Source organism: Felis catus, chromosome A1, assembly GCF_018350175.1.
Source record: "Felis catus isolate Fca126 chromosome A1, F.catus_Fca126_mat1.0, whole genome shotgun sequence".
Lineage (NCBI taxonomy): Eukaryota > Metazoa > Chordata > Mammalia > Carnivora > Felidae > Felis > Felis catus.
In genome coordinates this window covers 147,663,864-147,682,026 of record NC_058368.1, presented here as the reverse complement: position 1 = coordinate 147,682,026, position 18,163 = coordinate 147,663,864, and the positions used below count along the sequence as shown (strand labels likewise).

The 18,163-nt window shown below is 35.8% G+C and overlaps 1 long non-coding RNA gene across 2 annotated transcripts in view; it reads left to right on the top strand.

Annotated features, from left to right (window-relative positions):
• Positions 1 to 18,163, top strand: part of LOC123379012 — a 267,296-nt gene that overhangs the window by 70,205 nt on the left and 178,928 nt on the right. The gene's annotated exons all lie outside the window — the stretch shown is intronic.

Sequence of the window (18,163 nt, the reverse complement as noted above, 5' to 3'; positions counted from 1 at the left end):
TTCTTTAAAGATCTTTTATTATCCTCCTTATCCCTCTCTACCCTAATTCTATCAGTAACATCACCATTTTAAAGCATCATCCATGGGTTGGAACATCAGAACCATCTTTGCCTCTTCTCTTCTGCTTGTCATTTCCCACCACGGTGTCTGTCCCTCTGTGTGTTCACTTAGCCATACTAAATTACGCTATCACTATAACTCTCACAAATGTCCTTCCTTACTATTTCCATTGGGGCCAACCCACTCCAATTCATTTTCAGACTATTCTAATGGCTGTCTTATGTTCTTCCTCACCAGCCAGTCAACTCCCTATTTAAAGACCTCCAAGGGACACCTGGGTGGCTCAGTCGATTAAGCGGTCCCCTTATACTTGGGTCATGATCTCATGGTTTGTGAGTTCGGACCCCGTGCTAGGCTTTGTGCTGACAGCTCAGAGCCTGGAGCTTGGTTCGTATCCTGTGTGTCTCTCTCTCTCTGCCCCTCCCCTGCTCACATTCTGTCTATGTCTCTCAAAAATAAATAAACATTAAAAACCTCCAAGAAACCCTCTTTTTGCCTTCTATTATTGACAGGGATAGTACTGATAATAAAACCTTTAAACTTTGGAAAAAGAAATGTTTCCTAATGTATCTATAGTTTTCTGAATGCTAATAATTTGTCTGCTACACTTTTTCTTTCATCTTCTATCTCTCTGGTTTGTTATTTAAATACTATATTTTTTTTAGCAATTTGTTTATAATTATCCCTTAATTGTATTTCCCTTATATTTCCCTAAAACTGGTTTGCTGGACAAGTAAATGCATGCAATCACCATAGGTTTACATATGGTTCAGTTTCCTCATATTTCTTTTTCAGTTTCCTCATCTTAAAATGAGAACAGTAATAGTACTGATCTCAAAATGTTATTGTAAGAATTAAATGAGTTAATACATGTAAACCATTAAAAATAGTGCATGGTGTGTGAAAAGGGCTTAAGAAATGTTAGCTATAGCTCTTACTTTATTTGCTTTTCCACTAACTTACTATAAATCAGTAATCTTACCAATTCATTGTAAACAAAGCCAACAATACGTGTGTTGAATCCACACATGGATTTAAGGCTGGAGTAGATTACTAGTGGTAGGATGTCTATCAACCACAAGCTAAGGATTCCAGTATCCTACATACATGTCTAACCCAAATCATAAATTTGATTAGAATATTTGGTCAACTGAATGAACTGGAGATGTAACTTACCCCAGAGCTGTGTCTGGATAGCATAAAAGAATTAAAAGGACTTAAAAGGTTGTCTGCATTAGACTAAGAGAAGGATTTTGGATCTGGGAATATTTCCTTTTCTTTTTTTTTCCTTTTTTGGCAAAACATGCTAGTTACCCATGGAAAGATGGGAAATAAAGGGATGATTAACATTTTTTAAGAACTGCTTATCACTTCCAGACACGGTTGAGCAATACTCACTGGATTTACTGCTTGAAACAACTAAAACATGAACAAATTTTGTGACCCAATGGTTTTCTAGAGAATCAACATCAGGCAACAAAGATAGTGACCCTTGAGAGACAATAATATGGATGAATCCTAGAATTGGCCCAGCAGTGTTATGTCCAGCTTCCTGCTTGAAAAATTTCCCAGGGTCTGGCGTAAGTAGAGAGACCTGTATGGAATCCACAGCCTGATGGGCTCCACAAGTTGAGACTGAGCTAAGGATTCAGAAAATGGAAGAGATTTCATGGAAAAGTCAGAGTACCAGAGAAAGAGCTTTGCTTTGGAGATCTACAAAGAGTCTCCATCTAGTGTTAGCTTAGTCCTAATCAGAGCATGTGTATGAGGAAACTACCCAAGGCATGAGATGCACTCCCAAAGGTGTATAGGTAACCATGCCAGGCACTCTCACAGACTTGAAAACTTTGTTTCACAGGCACTGGGGAGAATACACAGAAGGGTTTTGCCTCAGTAGTGGGGAACAATTAGCTCTATATTGGGCTAATGTAACACATTTTACATTAATGTGTCCCATGTAACACATTTTAAAAGCAAATTCTGAAAGGATCGAACTGCCTCCAAATAACTTTCCCAGAATGTAGCTCCTGAATATTTATAGAAATGCAGAATTATCTAGGACACAGCAAGGTAAAATTTATAGTATCTCAAACTAATGAAAATGTACCAGGCATGTAAAAAGCAGAAAACAAAACTCATAATGAGAAAAATGAATCCATCTAAACACACCCAGATGACACAAATGTTAAAATTATCAGACAAGAACATTAAAACAACTATATAATAGAAATGTATAAACATTTAAGTAAAGCCATAGAGGATATGGCAAACAAGACCCAAATAGAACTTCTAGAAATGGTAATTACAATGTGGAGGATAAAAAATGAACTGAAGGAATTTGTAGCAGATTAAACACTACAGAAGAAGAAAGTCAAGAACTTGAATACATAATGAGGAATAAGACCAATATATCTGCTTGTTACCACCAGTGTTCAACATTGTACTGGAACTGAAGTAGGAAAAAGAAATTAAGGCAATCCAGATTAGAAAGAGAGAAGTATAACTGCCTTTATTAATAGACATAAGAGTCTGTAGAAAAGGTGATGAGATATATACTCAGATTAGTGATTAATACCCATTTGGGATTATTCATTCCTAGTAGACAGTGTATTTATAATATGGAACACATGAAATATTTAAGTACAAATTTGACAAAAGCTATAAATCACCTTCACAGTGAAACTACAAAACATTGCTGAGAGAAATTAAAGAATACATTAATAAATGGAAAGGTATACCATGTTCATGGGGTGAAGCATTCCATTGTTAAGATGTCAATTCTCCCTAAATCATCTATAGATTCAACACAGTGACAATCTCCAGAAGACTCTGATATAGAACTTCACAAGCTGATTGTAAAATTCATATGGGAATGTAAATGACCTGTAGTAGCCCGAACAACTTTGAAAATAGCAGTATGAAATATTAACACCAGGTGATCATATTATAAAGTTACAATGATCAAGATGGTGTGACATTAATGCAAAAATAGGTGAATGGAACATAGTAGTCCAGAAGTCAATCCATACAAATACAGCAAACTAATTTTTCACAATGCAAAGACAATTAATGTTGAAAAGCAGATTTTTTTTTCAAAAAATGATGTTGGAAAAATAGACATATGCAAAAAGAAAAAAAAAAAAAAAAGAAAAACCTTACACCATACCTTACCTGTGTGTAAAAATTGACTCAAAATGGATCAGAGACCTTCATGTAAAAGCTAACAGTATAAAGATTCCAGAAGGAAATGTCAAAAAAAAAAAAAAAAGCTTTGAGATCTTTGCCTGAAAATTTCATAGAAAAAACATCAAATGTGCAAGTTAGGAAAGAATAAACTCACACATTTTGATGAACAAAACTTCTTTCTGAAAGACCCTATTAAGAGAATTGAAAGATGAGCCAAATCCTGGGAGAAAAGTCTCTGCTCTAAAAACTTTAAAAACACACTAAGAAACAAATAACCCAAGTAAAAATAAATGAAGGAAAAAGCATTGAATGACCACGTTACCAAAGAAGATACACAGATGAAAAGCATATGAAAAGATGCTTTATGTCATTAGTCATTAGGGAACCACAAATTGGAACCACAATGAGTTTCTACTACATAAACATGGTTAAAATTAAAAAGATTCACCACACCAAGTGTTGATGAGAATACAGGAAAACTGGAATACTCAGATACTGTTGAGGAAAATGTAAAATAGCGTAACACCTTTGGAAAACATTTTGGCTGTTTGTTGAAACATTAAGCATATACCCCCTGTGTGATCCAGCCATTCCACTTTTGAGTATTTATCAAGAAATGGAAGCATATAGGGGTGTCTGGTTGGCTCTATCAGTTAAGCATCTGACTCTTGGTTTCAGCTCAGGTTGTGATCTCGTGGTTTTGTGAGTTCAATCTCTGCATTGGATTCTGTGTTGGCAGCACACAGGCTACTTGGGATTCTCTGTCTCCCTTGCTCTCTGCCCCTCCCCCACTCGTGCTATCTCTGTCTCCAAATAAATAAGCTTAAATTTTTTTTATTTATTTTTTATTTTTTTATTTTTTTTTCAACGTTTTTATTTATTTTTGGGACAGAGAGAGACAGAGCATGAACGGGGGAGGGGCAGAGAGAGAGGGAGACACAGAATCGGAAACAGGCTCCAGGCTCGGAGCCATCAGCCCAGAGCCTGATGCGGGGCTCGAACTCCCGGACCGCGAGATCGTGACCTGGCTGAAGTCGGACGCTTAACCGACTGCGCCACCCAGGCGCCCCTTAAATTTTTTTTTAAATAAATGAAAGCATACATCCATACAAAGGTGTGTACATAAATACAGAAGTTCCTAAGATAGCTTTATTGTAATAGCCAAAAAGCTAGTAGCAACACAAATGTCCATGAACCAGTGAATACATGAACAAATTTCATCTGTAGAGTTCATCTATACAATGGGATGTTACTTACAACAAAAACTAACAAAACATTAATACAACAACTTGGATAAGTCTCAGAATTATTGTGCAGAGTGAGTGAAGACAAACAGCAAAATTATACACACAGTGTAATTATGTCTGCATAAACTTTCACAAATGTAGACTTTTGTGTAGTGATAGCAGTGAATCAGTGTTCACCTGGGATGGGGTTGTAGAAGGTGGGGAGAGAGAGCATGGGGAATTACAAAGGGAATTTTTTGAGTAAACTTTTGAGGATATGATCAGTATCTTGGTGGTGGTGATCTCACAGGTATGTATGTATGTCAAGTTTTGCCAACTTATACACTATAAATATATGTAGTTTATAATTTATCAATGATATCTCAATAAATATGTAAAAATTTGGAACAAGAAAATCATGAACATCATATGTTGTTATAATACAGTAAATGGTTGGAGGAAAGTTTTTTGGAGGAAAGGACTTAGGCATTTAGAGGAGAAAAAGATACCTGAACTTTATTCATTTAAAATTTTTAAGAGAATTGGTGCCTCAAACCAACTCCAGACTGAAAATTGATTGATTGATTGATTTGAGAGAGCACGCAAGCAGGTGAGGGGGACAGAGGGAGGGAGCGAATCTTAAGCTTTTAGCATGGAGTCTGACATGGGGTTCGATCTGACTACCCCAGAATCATGACCTGAGCCTAAATTATGAGTCAGATGCTCAACCAACTGAGCCACCTAGGTGCCCCTGAATTACTATTTTCTTTTACTTTTTTTTTTTTAATTTTTTTTTCAAATTTATTTATTTTTGGGACAGAGAGAGACAGAGCATGAACGGGGGAGGGGCAGAGAGAGAGGGAGACACAGAATCGGAAACAGGCTCCAGGCTCGGAGCCATCAGCCCAGAGCCCGATGCGGGGCTTGAACTCACGGACCGCGAGATCGTGACCTGGCTGAAGTCGGACGCTTAACCGACTGCACCACCCAGGCGCCCCATATTTTCTAATTAAAGGTAGGAAATGTGTTGTAAATGCCACATACGTGTTATCAATTTCAATGCCCTTTATTGTCTTATTCAGTAAACAAAATGGTGTCATCTGAGGCAGTTAAAAAAGACTTCAATTACCCAAAAGTATTATTTTGTATGAAATTTTAAATGCATTTTTTTTGTACCTCTGTGTGTTAGCTTATGAAGCAGTATGTATTGTTATATTTTAGTTTTTTCTTAGAACAGAGGCTCTGAGATGCGTGGCAGGTGGGACAGTGTAATGCAGACCTTGGTGTTTGGACCAAGGAAAGGAAGTAAAGGAACTCCTAGTGCAGGGCTTGGCAGCTACAAAACAGTCAAAGGAAGACGATAACTGGGGACTAGAATAATGCAAGGGACAGTGTGGACGTGGGGGACAAGGTTAGCAGAGGGAGAAAAGCTGAAACTATGCAAAAGGTCTGGCAATAACTTTGAATTCACATCTTCTTTTGTCCTGGATCACTCTGACAGGAGCTAATATACTTCATATTTTCAGAAATGGCTCCTGGAAATGAGCTATATAAGCAATGGAACTGTGCTTGTATAATCCGTCTAAAAACAGAATACACTTTAGAGTGAAAAGCTGTAGAAATTTTATTCTGTAAATGTCATAGTCTATTTTTATCACTGGGCTATGACCTAGTGTTTAGATTTATGCTGTTGGGTCTGTCATAACTCCTTGTAAATGTATGGAGTCTCGACATAAAAGGGAAGATTCTAAGATGATGTTGGAACCTCCTAGAGGTTTATTAACCTCAACAGTGTCCGGTCATTGCCTTTAACATAAACTTAAGTTTATGTTTTAGTAAAACTTTTTACTGGCCATTTCTTAAAATAGCACATGTTAAGCTGAAAAGTAGGAAATTGATATTCTGTTAAAATAGAGAAATGAGGGTCAGTATCAGGTAGAAAGTTTAGAGTGCTCATGCTGTTGTAACATGGTCACAGATAACCTCTTTATGATAGGTACCCCACTGCAGGTTCTCTTGTAAGCCACATTTGTGGGCCCATCAAGGTCCTGTGGGTCTTAGTCTATGAAATATACTCTTATGAATCTCTTCCAACCTCTCTCATGCTCGATGAAGTGCTTTCCCAGCTTCTTCTTATAGAAGTTCCCTTACCCTAAAATGTTATGCTTTTGAGTGGGGTAATTTTGAGATGACCTCAAGCCTGGCTTTCTTTCAGACTATCCACTTAGCCCAATGGAAAACCCCTTAGTGGGAGGGCAGGTTGCTCCACTTCTGCAGTTTCTCTTCTCCTTGACTTGAAGGACTACTCCACGTAGCCTCAGACTTTCGCAACCCCCCCCCAAAAAAACAAAAAAAAATTTAGTCTCTACATTAATGTATATTCCCCTAACCTGCAGGCTTTCAATTCTTCCATTGTGCTCCATGCCAGTGGGAGCCCTAGAATATGCTTTTGCCTGTCAGCAGTATGGAGAGCACGAAGCGCACAGCCTTCTGGCTGGTGCTGGCAATCCCATTCATTGGTTCTTTTGGATGCTTCTTCTCTCTGCTACTTACTTTATGAAAATTTGTTCTCCCAAAACACACTACTAGCTACCCCGTCTACACTGCACCTAGAAATCCCTGTTTTAGTGAACTGCTTATTTGTGGTCTTTCTATAGACTGGTTTGTGTACTGAGGATAAGGAAAAGAGGATTAGTGGTATCTTCATAAACCTAGGAAAGTGGCCATCCATTGGAGGTGTCTTTAGGATAATGGTCCTACAATAATAAAAACTACTTTCCTTACCTTTGGTCCTTTAAGGAAATCAGGAGAAACAGAACCCCCCCCCCTTTCAACATTCTGCACCAAGTGCTTTTCACTCTTGAGTTTTTTCTCCATTTTTATTTTTTTTCACAAACATGAGACAATGTTTCGAAATCCATTGTTTACTCATTTAGAGTATTCATTTAAAAAAAGAAATAGGAAATTTTTGATCTAGCCTCATTTTTCATGCAAGTCAACAGAGGAAACACGAGAAAAGCACTAAGCACAACCACCACAAATAATACGATTTTAATCTCTATCCATGAATAGTAGCTGACCTTGACAGAATGAAGGTGATGTTGGATACTGGGAGCACTGTATGTGTAATAGAATGCTGTAGTAGATTGAAAACATGGCTGCTTAAATAGCTTCTCACGGAGTGGTAGAAGTAACATTGTGAATTTTAAAACCTAGGCTTTAAGAGGCTAGGAAGGTAAGGAAGACAGTCAGTCCTACAGGAAGCTGACAGGCCACATGTAGTAGACAGGTGTGGCCAGCCAGCCAGCAGTGTTAACTGCCAGACATGTTCATGTGCATGAACCCAGGAGAAACTAAAAGACAAACTGCCCAAGCAACCCATAAAATTGTGAGAAACACTAAACCATAGTCGCTCTAAGTAAGTAGTAAATTGGTTTGTTACACAGCAATCTATAACCTAAAAATGAGAAACAAATCCCAGATTAGTCTCTTTATGCCAGTTTACAAGTTTACATTTCATTATTTGGTAGAAAATACATTGTTCTGCATAAGACTGACTGGGGAGTGAGTGTTCGTGGGTAAGTGATCATTTCTAGAGGTCAAATTTCTCATCTTTTTCTTTTTTTTTTTAAAGCAGATTTATTGAGATATAATTTACATACCACAGAATTAACTCATTTTAGGTGTACAATAAGTTCAGGAAATTTACAGAATTGTGCAGCCTTCAGCACAATTAAATTTTAGAACATTTCCATTTCCTTATGGATGACATAAGGATCCCTTTTGCCCAGAGGGTTAACTCTCTGTTCCTGCTCTTGTCCCCTAGCAATCACTAATCTACTTCCTGTTTCTATAGATTGGCCTTTTGTGGACATTTCCTATCAATAGAATCATACAGTATATGGTCCTTTGTCGCTGGTTTCTTTCACTTAGAAAATGTTTTCAACGTTCATCGTGTTGTGTGTATCAATAGTCTGTCCTTTTTCATTACTGAATAATAATCTATTGCATAGAGAGACCACGTTTTATTTATCTATTACATGTTGATAGATATTTAGATGGTTTCCTATCTTTGGTCTTCCTTATTTTTTTAATTTAATTTTATTTTTTTTTAATTTTTTTTCAACGTTTATTTATTTTTGGGACAGAGAGAGACAGAGCATGAACGGGGGAGGGGCAGAGAGAGAGGGAGACACAGAATCGGAAACAGGCTCCAGGCTCTGAGCCATCAGCCCAGAGCCTGACGCGGGGCTCGAACTCCCGGACCGCGAGATCGTGACCTGGCTGAAGTCGGATGCTTAACCGACTGCGCCACCCAGGCGCCCCAGTCTTCCTTATTTTTTTTAAAGTTTGTTTATCTCTACACCCAACGTGGGACTCGAACCCAAGACGCCGAGACCAGGAGTCACATGCTCTTTTGACTGAGCCAGCCAGGCACTCCTGGTATTTCTCATGTTTATTTTATTTTTTTGTATTTATTTACTTATATTCAAGTTAGTTAATATACAGTCTAGTATTGGTTTCACAAGTAGAAAACCATGATTCATCACTTCCATGTAATACACAGTTCTCATCCCAATAAGTGCCCTCCTTAATGCCCATCACCCTTTAGCCCATCTCTCCCACCTACGTCCACTCCAGCAACTCTGTTAGTTCTCTGTATTTAAGAGTCTCTTATGGTTTGCCTCCCTCTATTCTTATTTTATTTTTCCTCCCCTCCCCCTGTGTTCATCTGTTTTGTTTCTTAAATTCCACATATGAGTGAAGTAATATGATACTTGTCTTTCTCTGACTTATTTTGCTTTATGTAATACACCCTAGTTCCATCCACATTATGGCAAATGGCAAAATTTTATTCTTTTAGATCACCAAGTAGTATTCCATTTTGTGTGTATGTGTGTGTCCTTGCACGTGTGTGTGTCTGTGTGTGTGTGTATGTGTATATATATATGTATATATATATGTATATATATGTATACATATATATATACATATATATATACATATATATATACATACATATATATACACCATATGTTTATAGCAGGGCTATCAACAATAGTCAAAATGTGGAAAGAGCCCAAGTATCCATCCACTGATGAATGGATAAATTTGTGAGATATATATATATATATATATATATACACACACATACATACATATATATACATATGTATATGTATATATATGTATACATATATATATACATATACATATATATGTATACATATATATACATATGTATACATATATATACATATGTATACATATATATATATGTATATGTATATACATATATGTATATATATATCTCACAAATTTATCCATTCATCAGTGGATAGATAAATGGGCTCTTTCCACATTTTGACTATTGTTGATAGCCCTGCTATAAACGTATGGTGCATGTGCCCCTTCGAATCAGCATTTTTGTATTTTTTGGATAAATACCTAGTGGTATAACTGCTGGGCTGTAGGGTAGTTTTATTTTTAACTCCTTGAGGAAACTCCGGGCTGTTTTCCAGAGTGGCTGTACCAGTTTGCAATCCCATGAGCAGTGCAAAAACATTCCCCTTTCTCAGCATCCTCACCAACATCTGATGTTTCCTGAGTTGTTCATTTTAGCCATTCTGACAGGCATGAGGTGGTATCTCATTGTGGTTTTAATTTGTAGTTCCCTGATGATGAGTGATATTAAACTTTTTTTCATGTGTCTGCTAGCCATCTGGATGTCTTCTTTGGAAAAGTGTCTGTTCATGTTTGTTGCCCATTTTTTCACTGGATTCTTTGCTTTTTGGATTTTGATTTTGATAAGTTCTTTATAGGTTTCGAATATTAACCCTTTATCCAAAATGTCATTTGGAAGTATCTTCTCTCATTCTTTTGGTACCATATGAACATTTCAATAGATGTAGAAAAAACATTTGACAAAACACAGCATTCCTTCTTGATAAAAGTAGGAATATAAGGAATATACATCAACATCATAAAAGCCATATGACAAGCCCACAGCTAATATCATCCTCAATGGGTAAAAATTGAGAGCTCTTGCCTTAAGATCAGGAATACTACAGGAATGTCTACTGTTACCACCGTTGTTCAACATAGTACTGGAAGTCCTTGCCTCAGCAGTCAGACAACAAAAGAAATGAAAGGCATATAGTTCGGCAAAGAAGAAGTCGAACTTTCACTCTTCACAGATGACATGTTATCGTACATGGAAAACTGAAAGATTCCACCAAAAAAAAAGACTGTTAGAACTCACCTGTGAATTCAGGAAAGTCACAGGATACAAAGTTATCATACAAAAACCTATTGTATTTCTATAAACCAACAATGAAGCAGCCAAAATAAAAATCAAGGAATCAATTCCATTTACACCTAACCAATGAGGTAAACGATCTATTCATTGAAAACTATAGAAAGCTTATGAAAGAAATTGAAGAAGACACAATGAAATGGAAAAACATTCCATGCTCATGGATTAGAACAACAAAATTGTTACAATGTCCATACAATCTAAAGCAATCTACACATCAACTGCAATCCCTATAAAAATAACACCAGTATTCTTCACAGAGCTAGAGCAAACAGTCCTAAAATATGAATGGAACCAGAGAAGACTCCAAATAGACAAAGAAGTCCTGAAACGGAACACTAAAGCTAGAGATATCATAATTCCAGACTTGAAGCTGTATTACAAAGCTGTAATCATCAAGATAGTATGGTACTGGCTCAAAAAGAAACACATAAATCATTGGAACAGAATAGAGATCCCTGAAATGCATGCACAAATAAATGTATGGGCAACTAATCTTCGACAAAGCAGGAAAGAATATCCAATGGAAAAATGACGGTCTCTTCAGCAAATGGCGCTGGGAAGACAGGACAGCAACGTGCAGATAAACGAACCCGGACCGCTTTACTTACCCCATACACAAAAATAAATTCAAAATTGATGAAAGATCTAAATGTGAGGCAGGAAACCATCAAAAACCTAGAAGAGAAAACAGGGAACAACCTCTTTGACCTCAGCCGCAGCAACTTCTTGCTTGACACGTCTCCGAAGGCAAGGGAAATAAAAGCAAAAATGAACTACTCGACCTTATCAAGATCAAAAGTTTCTGCACAGCAAAGGAAACAATCAACAAAAATAAAGTCAATCTCCTCTTTCTAATTCAGTATGTAATGCATACACTAGGCTCTTTCTGATACTTTCTTTCCCAGCAATGACTGAATCGATCTCCCAGAAAAGGGAAAAGAAAGAGCAACTAGTACTACTGTTTATCTAGACAGGTATTCTCCAAGAGTCCAAACCTTCACAGCCCTGTTAATCATGGATCTTGTTAACAGTCCTCGATGAGGGAAGGCTGATAATGTACCTCAGAACACTACTTCAAGACAATAGCGAATCAGGACCAGACCGTATGGATTTAAGGTTGGTGGTGATTGAGGAGAGCATACTTTGGGTTTTTAAGCCAAACATCATAATCCTTGACCCTGGTGCTATAACAAGATCAGAGACTGTTTTCTGTGATTCTCAATTCTGAGGTGACATTCCTCAGAGGACAGAACGAGTGACTCTCCTAATATCTGTTCATGATCTATGTGCTCCATTTGATCATCCTTTTCTGTACTTACAAATTTGACTGCCCGATACTCCTCCTGTGTAGGAGGTTAACTGTCTAGTGAGGAGACACATAATGAAATAAAAAATGATAATATTGTGCAAGTGTTACACTAGAGGGGGACAGAATGCTATGTGAGCACAGAAAATGGGTTAATAATCCTGAGACAGTAAAGCTTCCAGAAAATGTGGTTTGTAGGATGAGTCTTACAGAACGACTATGACCTTGGTAAGTGGAGAAAGGAGATGGATAGCATCTATCCTCCAGCTTTTCAGTCCATGACTGTGGGAGAGATTAATCAGTTTCAGTGTATTTGACATAAAATAAAGTCAGATGTGTGGATTCTATTACAGTTTTTACTGTCAAACTGTGTGTTCGAATAGCATAGATTTCTCATCTTAAATCCTATTAAAATGTCTTGGCCTAAAACTCAGTAAATCCTGTGGCCTTTAGATAACATCAAAAACTATTAAAATGCTAAATCTGAACATTTAATGTATAATACAGTATTTGATGTATTTTTATGCTTTTCATTGGACAAGATCAAATATCTCTATCTTTGTATTAAGAAGAATGGTTCAAGGTAGCTAGGCAGGCTCTAGGTGTAAACTGTAAGTCGAGTTTTAAGTAATACGTACTTGTTTTGTGAGTTTAAAAATAGCTAAACCAATATCAATTTTGCTAATTGCCCTAATATATTTGCACAGATGTTTTAACTCCAGTAGAAGAAAAAAAAATAGACATTTTGAATGATGTAAAAGTTTATATCCACAGAAATTGTTTAGTTATAGAAACTCAGTATTTATAACTTGAAGCATTTCTGGACATATGCTATTGATTTACACTTTAAATGTATTGAACTTTGCCAAAAGAGATTGTTGGATTTTAATTAAAATTGCCCATTATAAAATACTCGGGAAATTCCTACACTTCCTTCTCTTTCCTAGGAATCAATGAGTTGGAAATTACATGAGGAGCACTGGTACTTGTATTCAGATTCTCAGCCTTATATTGTCATGCTCCATTAACAACTTCAGAGAGCTTACTGAATTTTCTAAAATTAAATTTTCAGAACATTTTTTGTATTAGTCAACCTGTCCCTCAAGCAGATCATTCACATTATTCATGCAAGTAAAAAATTGATCCTTGCTAGAGACTATAAGCACACCAACTTTTGCATACTTTGAACTGAAACTATTTTTCAGTTAAAGAAATTATTGTTTCTCTTCTTCCAATTATAGGACTTATAAGCTGGGTTATCTCTCTTTTCTCCCATTTGCATTTTCTCCTTTATTTTTTCTATATTTCATCCTTCTCTCTCTTAATACACACTCATATGCATGCACACAATTAGGTTCAAAATTTTAAAATCTTTTAGTCTTTTATCTTCTAAAACCTATGTAATATTTTTAAGACCTTTAATATAAATAGAATGTATACACACTTAGAAAATCATATTACAGGACACAAATTTGACCTGGAATTCAATATACTAATGTACTTTTATATGTTAAAGCATTCTCTGTTAAATATCCACAATATCTTAACATTTTACATAAAATATAATAGTACTGATGTTGAAATTCTAAAATGAAAGGGTGAAATACTCTGAGGAACTGAGAATTTGAAGTCATATTAATCCTAATACATAGAATACATATGTATTATTTGTATATAACCATATATCGCCACATGCCTATTACATATATAATATATAACTTGTTAAATACATATTTATGACCATAACATATAGTCATGTCTACTACATATGTAATAACTACATGTAACCACATATATAATGATGGGAGGAAATGAAATAAAGGAGACTATAAGAAAATAAAGAAAATGCTAAAAATTACTAACAGTGCATAGTTGATTAGACTGGATGTATTTCAAGGCTCTTCCTAATAAGTTTCAACTCAAGTGAATGTAGTCCTCTTTCTCCACACCGCCTCCCTAGATAACTGTCTGATTTTGCATTTAAAAAACAAAGTAAAACTTGTGGTGCCTGGGTTGCTAGTCGGTTAAGCAACCGAATTCAGCTCAGGTCATGATCTTGCAGTCTGTGGGTTTGAGCCCCGCGTTGGGCTCTGTGCTGGCAGCTCAGAGGCTGGAGCTTGATTCTGATTCTGTGTTTCCCTCTCTCTGCCCCTCCTCTGCTTGCTGTCTCTCTCTCTCCCAAATAATAAACACGAAAAAAAAAGTTAAAAAAAAACAACAAAGTAAAACAAAAAAGACAATAAGCAAAAGCAGATGGGAAATTCCTGACATACTGCCTTTTGTGTGTACAGTGAGACGGCTGTAGCCTATTTAGAATAGGGTCATAGGAGACATCTCCTCAGGTCTCTCTTGTATCTTCCATTTCTCACCTTTGATACTTTTGGTCAAACCAGGCCTGTCCTTTCTTCTCTCTCTTACTTTTCCCTTCTGGGAATTAATCTTTCTTCTCTACAGTCCAAAGCCCAATTTTACTTACTTTGAAATTTTTATTTTGTGAAGATTCTAAATCATGATTCATGTATTTCTAGGTTATTTTACACATAGCTTTATCACCAGTGACCCAACTGGTACGGTTGCTGGAAGACGTTAAAAAGAAAAGTCAAATAAGAAATTGTGTTTTTATTAAAATTGAGACTATTTTTGTAAAGCTTTCCTTGATCCAGGGTCTCATTTGTTTTCTTTATCTTACTTAATTTGCAAATGTATTGGGCATAACACATTTCATATTCTAAAAGACAAATTTTGTTGTAGTAGACAAATAGTGAAATAAGATATTTCCCAATTCTAAGACCATTTACTTGTGATGAGGTGAGGTAGAAGGAAAGCAGCAATTTCCATCCTCCAAACAGATTTTATTTACATTTTGGAACTGACCATGAGGTTCCTAAATTTCAGATGAAAATAAATTTCTCCCTATGTTCTTGGTAGGCAGTTGTTTTAGAGAGGAAATATGTTCTAAGATATGAACATGTACTATTATAATATCGTGGGGTGGATGATGTATTCTGTTATTTATGAGCATGAAGTAGAAAACTGGTTGAAGAAAGGAAAAGGAAAGTTTCAGATGTTTTTCTCCCCTATATTTACAGACATAAATTCACTATATAACAAATGAATACCATGCTATTCCTCCAGTGTAAACATCTAAAATTTCCAAAGAACCCATGTAACAAGGAAACCTGAGAGTTGTACACTTAACTATATGTGGCCTAAATAATACCAGCTTGAACCCAGGAGAGGAGTATACTTGCAAATTGCCTTAATGATAATAGCCCTTACTGTTGTCTGCAGCTTAAATACAAAATAAGCCTAAAATCTTTCGGTAATGTTAGCTCTAGTGCCCCAAACAAAAAGCACTCAACAGAGCATCACTGTCTAAACACATGCTCTCAGCACAACTCTGTCAAGCATCAGGAATAATTGCATCTGATTCCCATTTATCATCCTTAGAAATGTAGTTGGCTACACATTGCACTCATTACAGCCACGTGCTATAGTTTAAATAATAGGTAAGGAGCCTACAAGGGACTTACTTTTCACAAATCATAATAATTACACACTTCCTGTGGATACCTGATCCAGTAATTAACCATCAAAATTTCAGATCAATGCCTGCTGCCTGGATTATTTCAATACCCACTCTTGGCATGTTACTGTCAGGAAGAAAAACAAACCTCAGCAAACCACAATGGAAACAAGTTTTCAGGTGTTTTGAGTTGACATTTGATGCTTCCCTATAGCTTCAGAGAAAGGAAATTAAGGCAGAGTGTGATATTATTTTTTGAAGAAAAATCAGAAGAGGAAAAAGACTGATAGAAAAGGAGATGGAAGGAGGAAGGATGAAAAGAAGTAAAAATAAGAGGAAAAAATAAGAGGATAAAAATAAGAGGAAAAAAGCCCATTATTATAATGCTGTATTACAAATATTGGGAAGATAGGTCTTCTACCCTTTTAAAAATAGTCTTTCATTATTCAAAGATTTCTCTCCTTGATTGCCTTTGATCAGCCATTGGTCATTAAATCAAAATGTAATTTTGATACTTTTCAGTCTTTACACTATACAAGTCAGTGAGTGTGGTTTACTACCTGCAGAACACAGAATGATTTCAAACCAATGTTTTCAACTGGCTGTTAAGTTACACTGAAGGTCTGACCAAAGGAAAAGAAGCCTAAAGGGGATTCATCATTAAACAGGGAAGTTATTTAATAGTTGCAGAAAATCAACCAGTTGGCCTACACTCACAACAATGCAGAGTAAAAATAATTAATCTATGCGTATTGTATTTTTAAAATTTTGAAGATGTAAATTGATGTCAATTACATTTTTTATTCCTTCTTCACCCCCTCTCCTTTAATATTACAAAAATCAATGCCACTTGGCTCTCCTTGCCTTTCTATGATTTTACATCCTTACATTAGTATACAATTAGGAAGAATATGTTATCAGAGGTATTTCAATTTGCAAACTTTTTAAAATTATATGATGAAAGGAGTTGCCTTGTTCAAGGATTCCAAAACTTAACCAGGATAGAAGGATGCATTTTAGGTAGTCACATGTCTTTCCTATGATTCCTGAATTACTATCACAAAGGCAATCACATTCTAAGGAAAGATCACACACTAATCAACTGTAATTAGCTATAATCATGAGATTATCCTCCATATCAAGAATTGTCCCACAAGCAGCAGAAAAATCATCGCTGACCCAGCATCCGTGAAGTTATGCTAATGTCCCATTAGGAGATGGGAAGGAGAGCCACAAAAGTAACGAGGCAGGCATCTGTTAGAACAGGGCAATTGCCAAAATGCAAAACATAAAAAGGATGGGAAAGAGCGATACATAGTTGTTCCTTATCAAATTTGCAGGATATACCTCCCTAAGATCCTTTGTGCATACTTTGTTCACTTGTGCCCCAAATAACAGAAACAATAGCTTGTTGGCAAAATAAATGACACCTTCAGTATAATACAAACCTATTTGGGAAGAAAAAATGACAAGGGAATAGTATTTGCCTCATATGCTTGAGGGATGTCCATATCAAAAATTCAGAAACCAATATAATCTGTACATTGTTCCGTTTTTATCAGTGAATCAAGAGAGTCTGTTGCTGCATTTTCTCTTTACTGACAAAACCTGTTTATAAAGGGCTATTAAGCACTAGAATGCTCTTACAGCAGATAGCCTGATTATGTCCATTACATTTTCTCCCTGCTTGGGAACTGCAGGGATCATACTCAGCTCTAGAAGATTTAGAAGTTACAAAGTACTCAGGCTGTAAGGTCTATAGAATACCATGGATTATCACCATCATTATCTAAATATTCTAGTCCTTGTGACATACTGTGAAAATCTCAGAAAATAAATGAAACAGACCTTTTATTGAGGACCAAAAACTACTAAAGTATATCATAATATTTTAAACTATGTAAATAAAGTAAATTTGACAAGTTAAATAGCATAATCTCAATAAATCTGAAAATAGGTAGATAATACATAATGTACTGTATAAAATGCCAGCGCCCTTTAGATTTGATGCTGAGTAAATAGATAAATATCTGTCAGTTTTTAAAGGAATTTATGTCAATTATATTGATAAATTGATATTGTAGTATTGCTTAAGGCATAATTGTCCATGCCACAGAAAATAGTATTTTTCTGAAATACTTAGGTTGTGTATTTTCTGACATTCAAAATAGGCCTTCAATCAGGAATTTATGAGAATTGATCACTTTAGAATTGTTGCACAGAAAAAAATATTTCCCCAAGTATTGATATCTAATTCAATCATAAATTAACAAAACTGAATTACTACAGACAATTAAATTTAACATGCATTTTATTCTACAATTAGTTGCCATTTTTTATTACATTTGACTGCAACTCACTGTAAGAATTAAAGTTAAATTTTAAATTAGAAGAATATGCATTCCCAATCTCTGAGTTTTATTATTTACTTCTTAAGGGAACCTTCTATCATGTATATCGAGGCCAAAACTTTGCCAAAAGGTGATTTTTTTTATTAGCTTAGATTTAAATAACTTATTGAAGAGTTTAAAGACAAATCT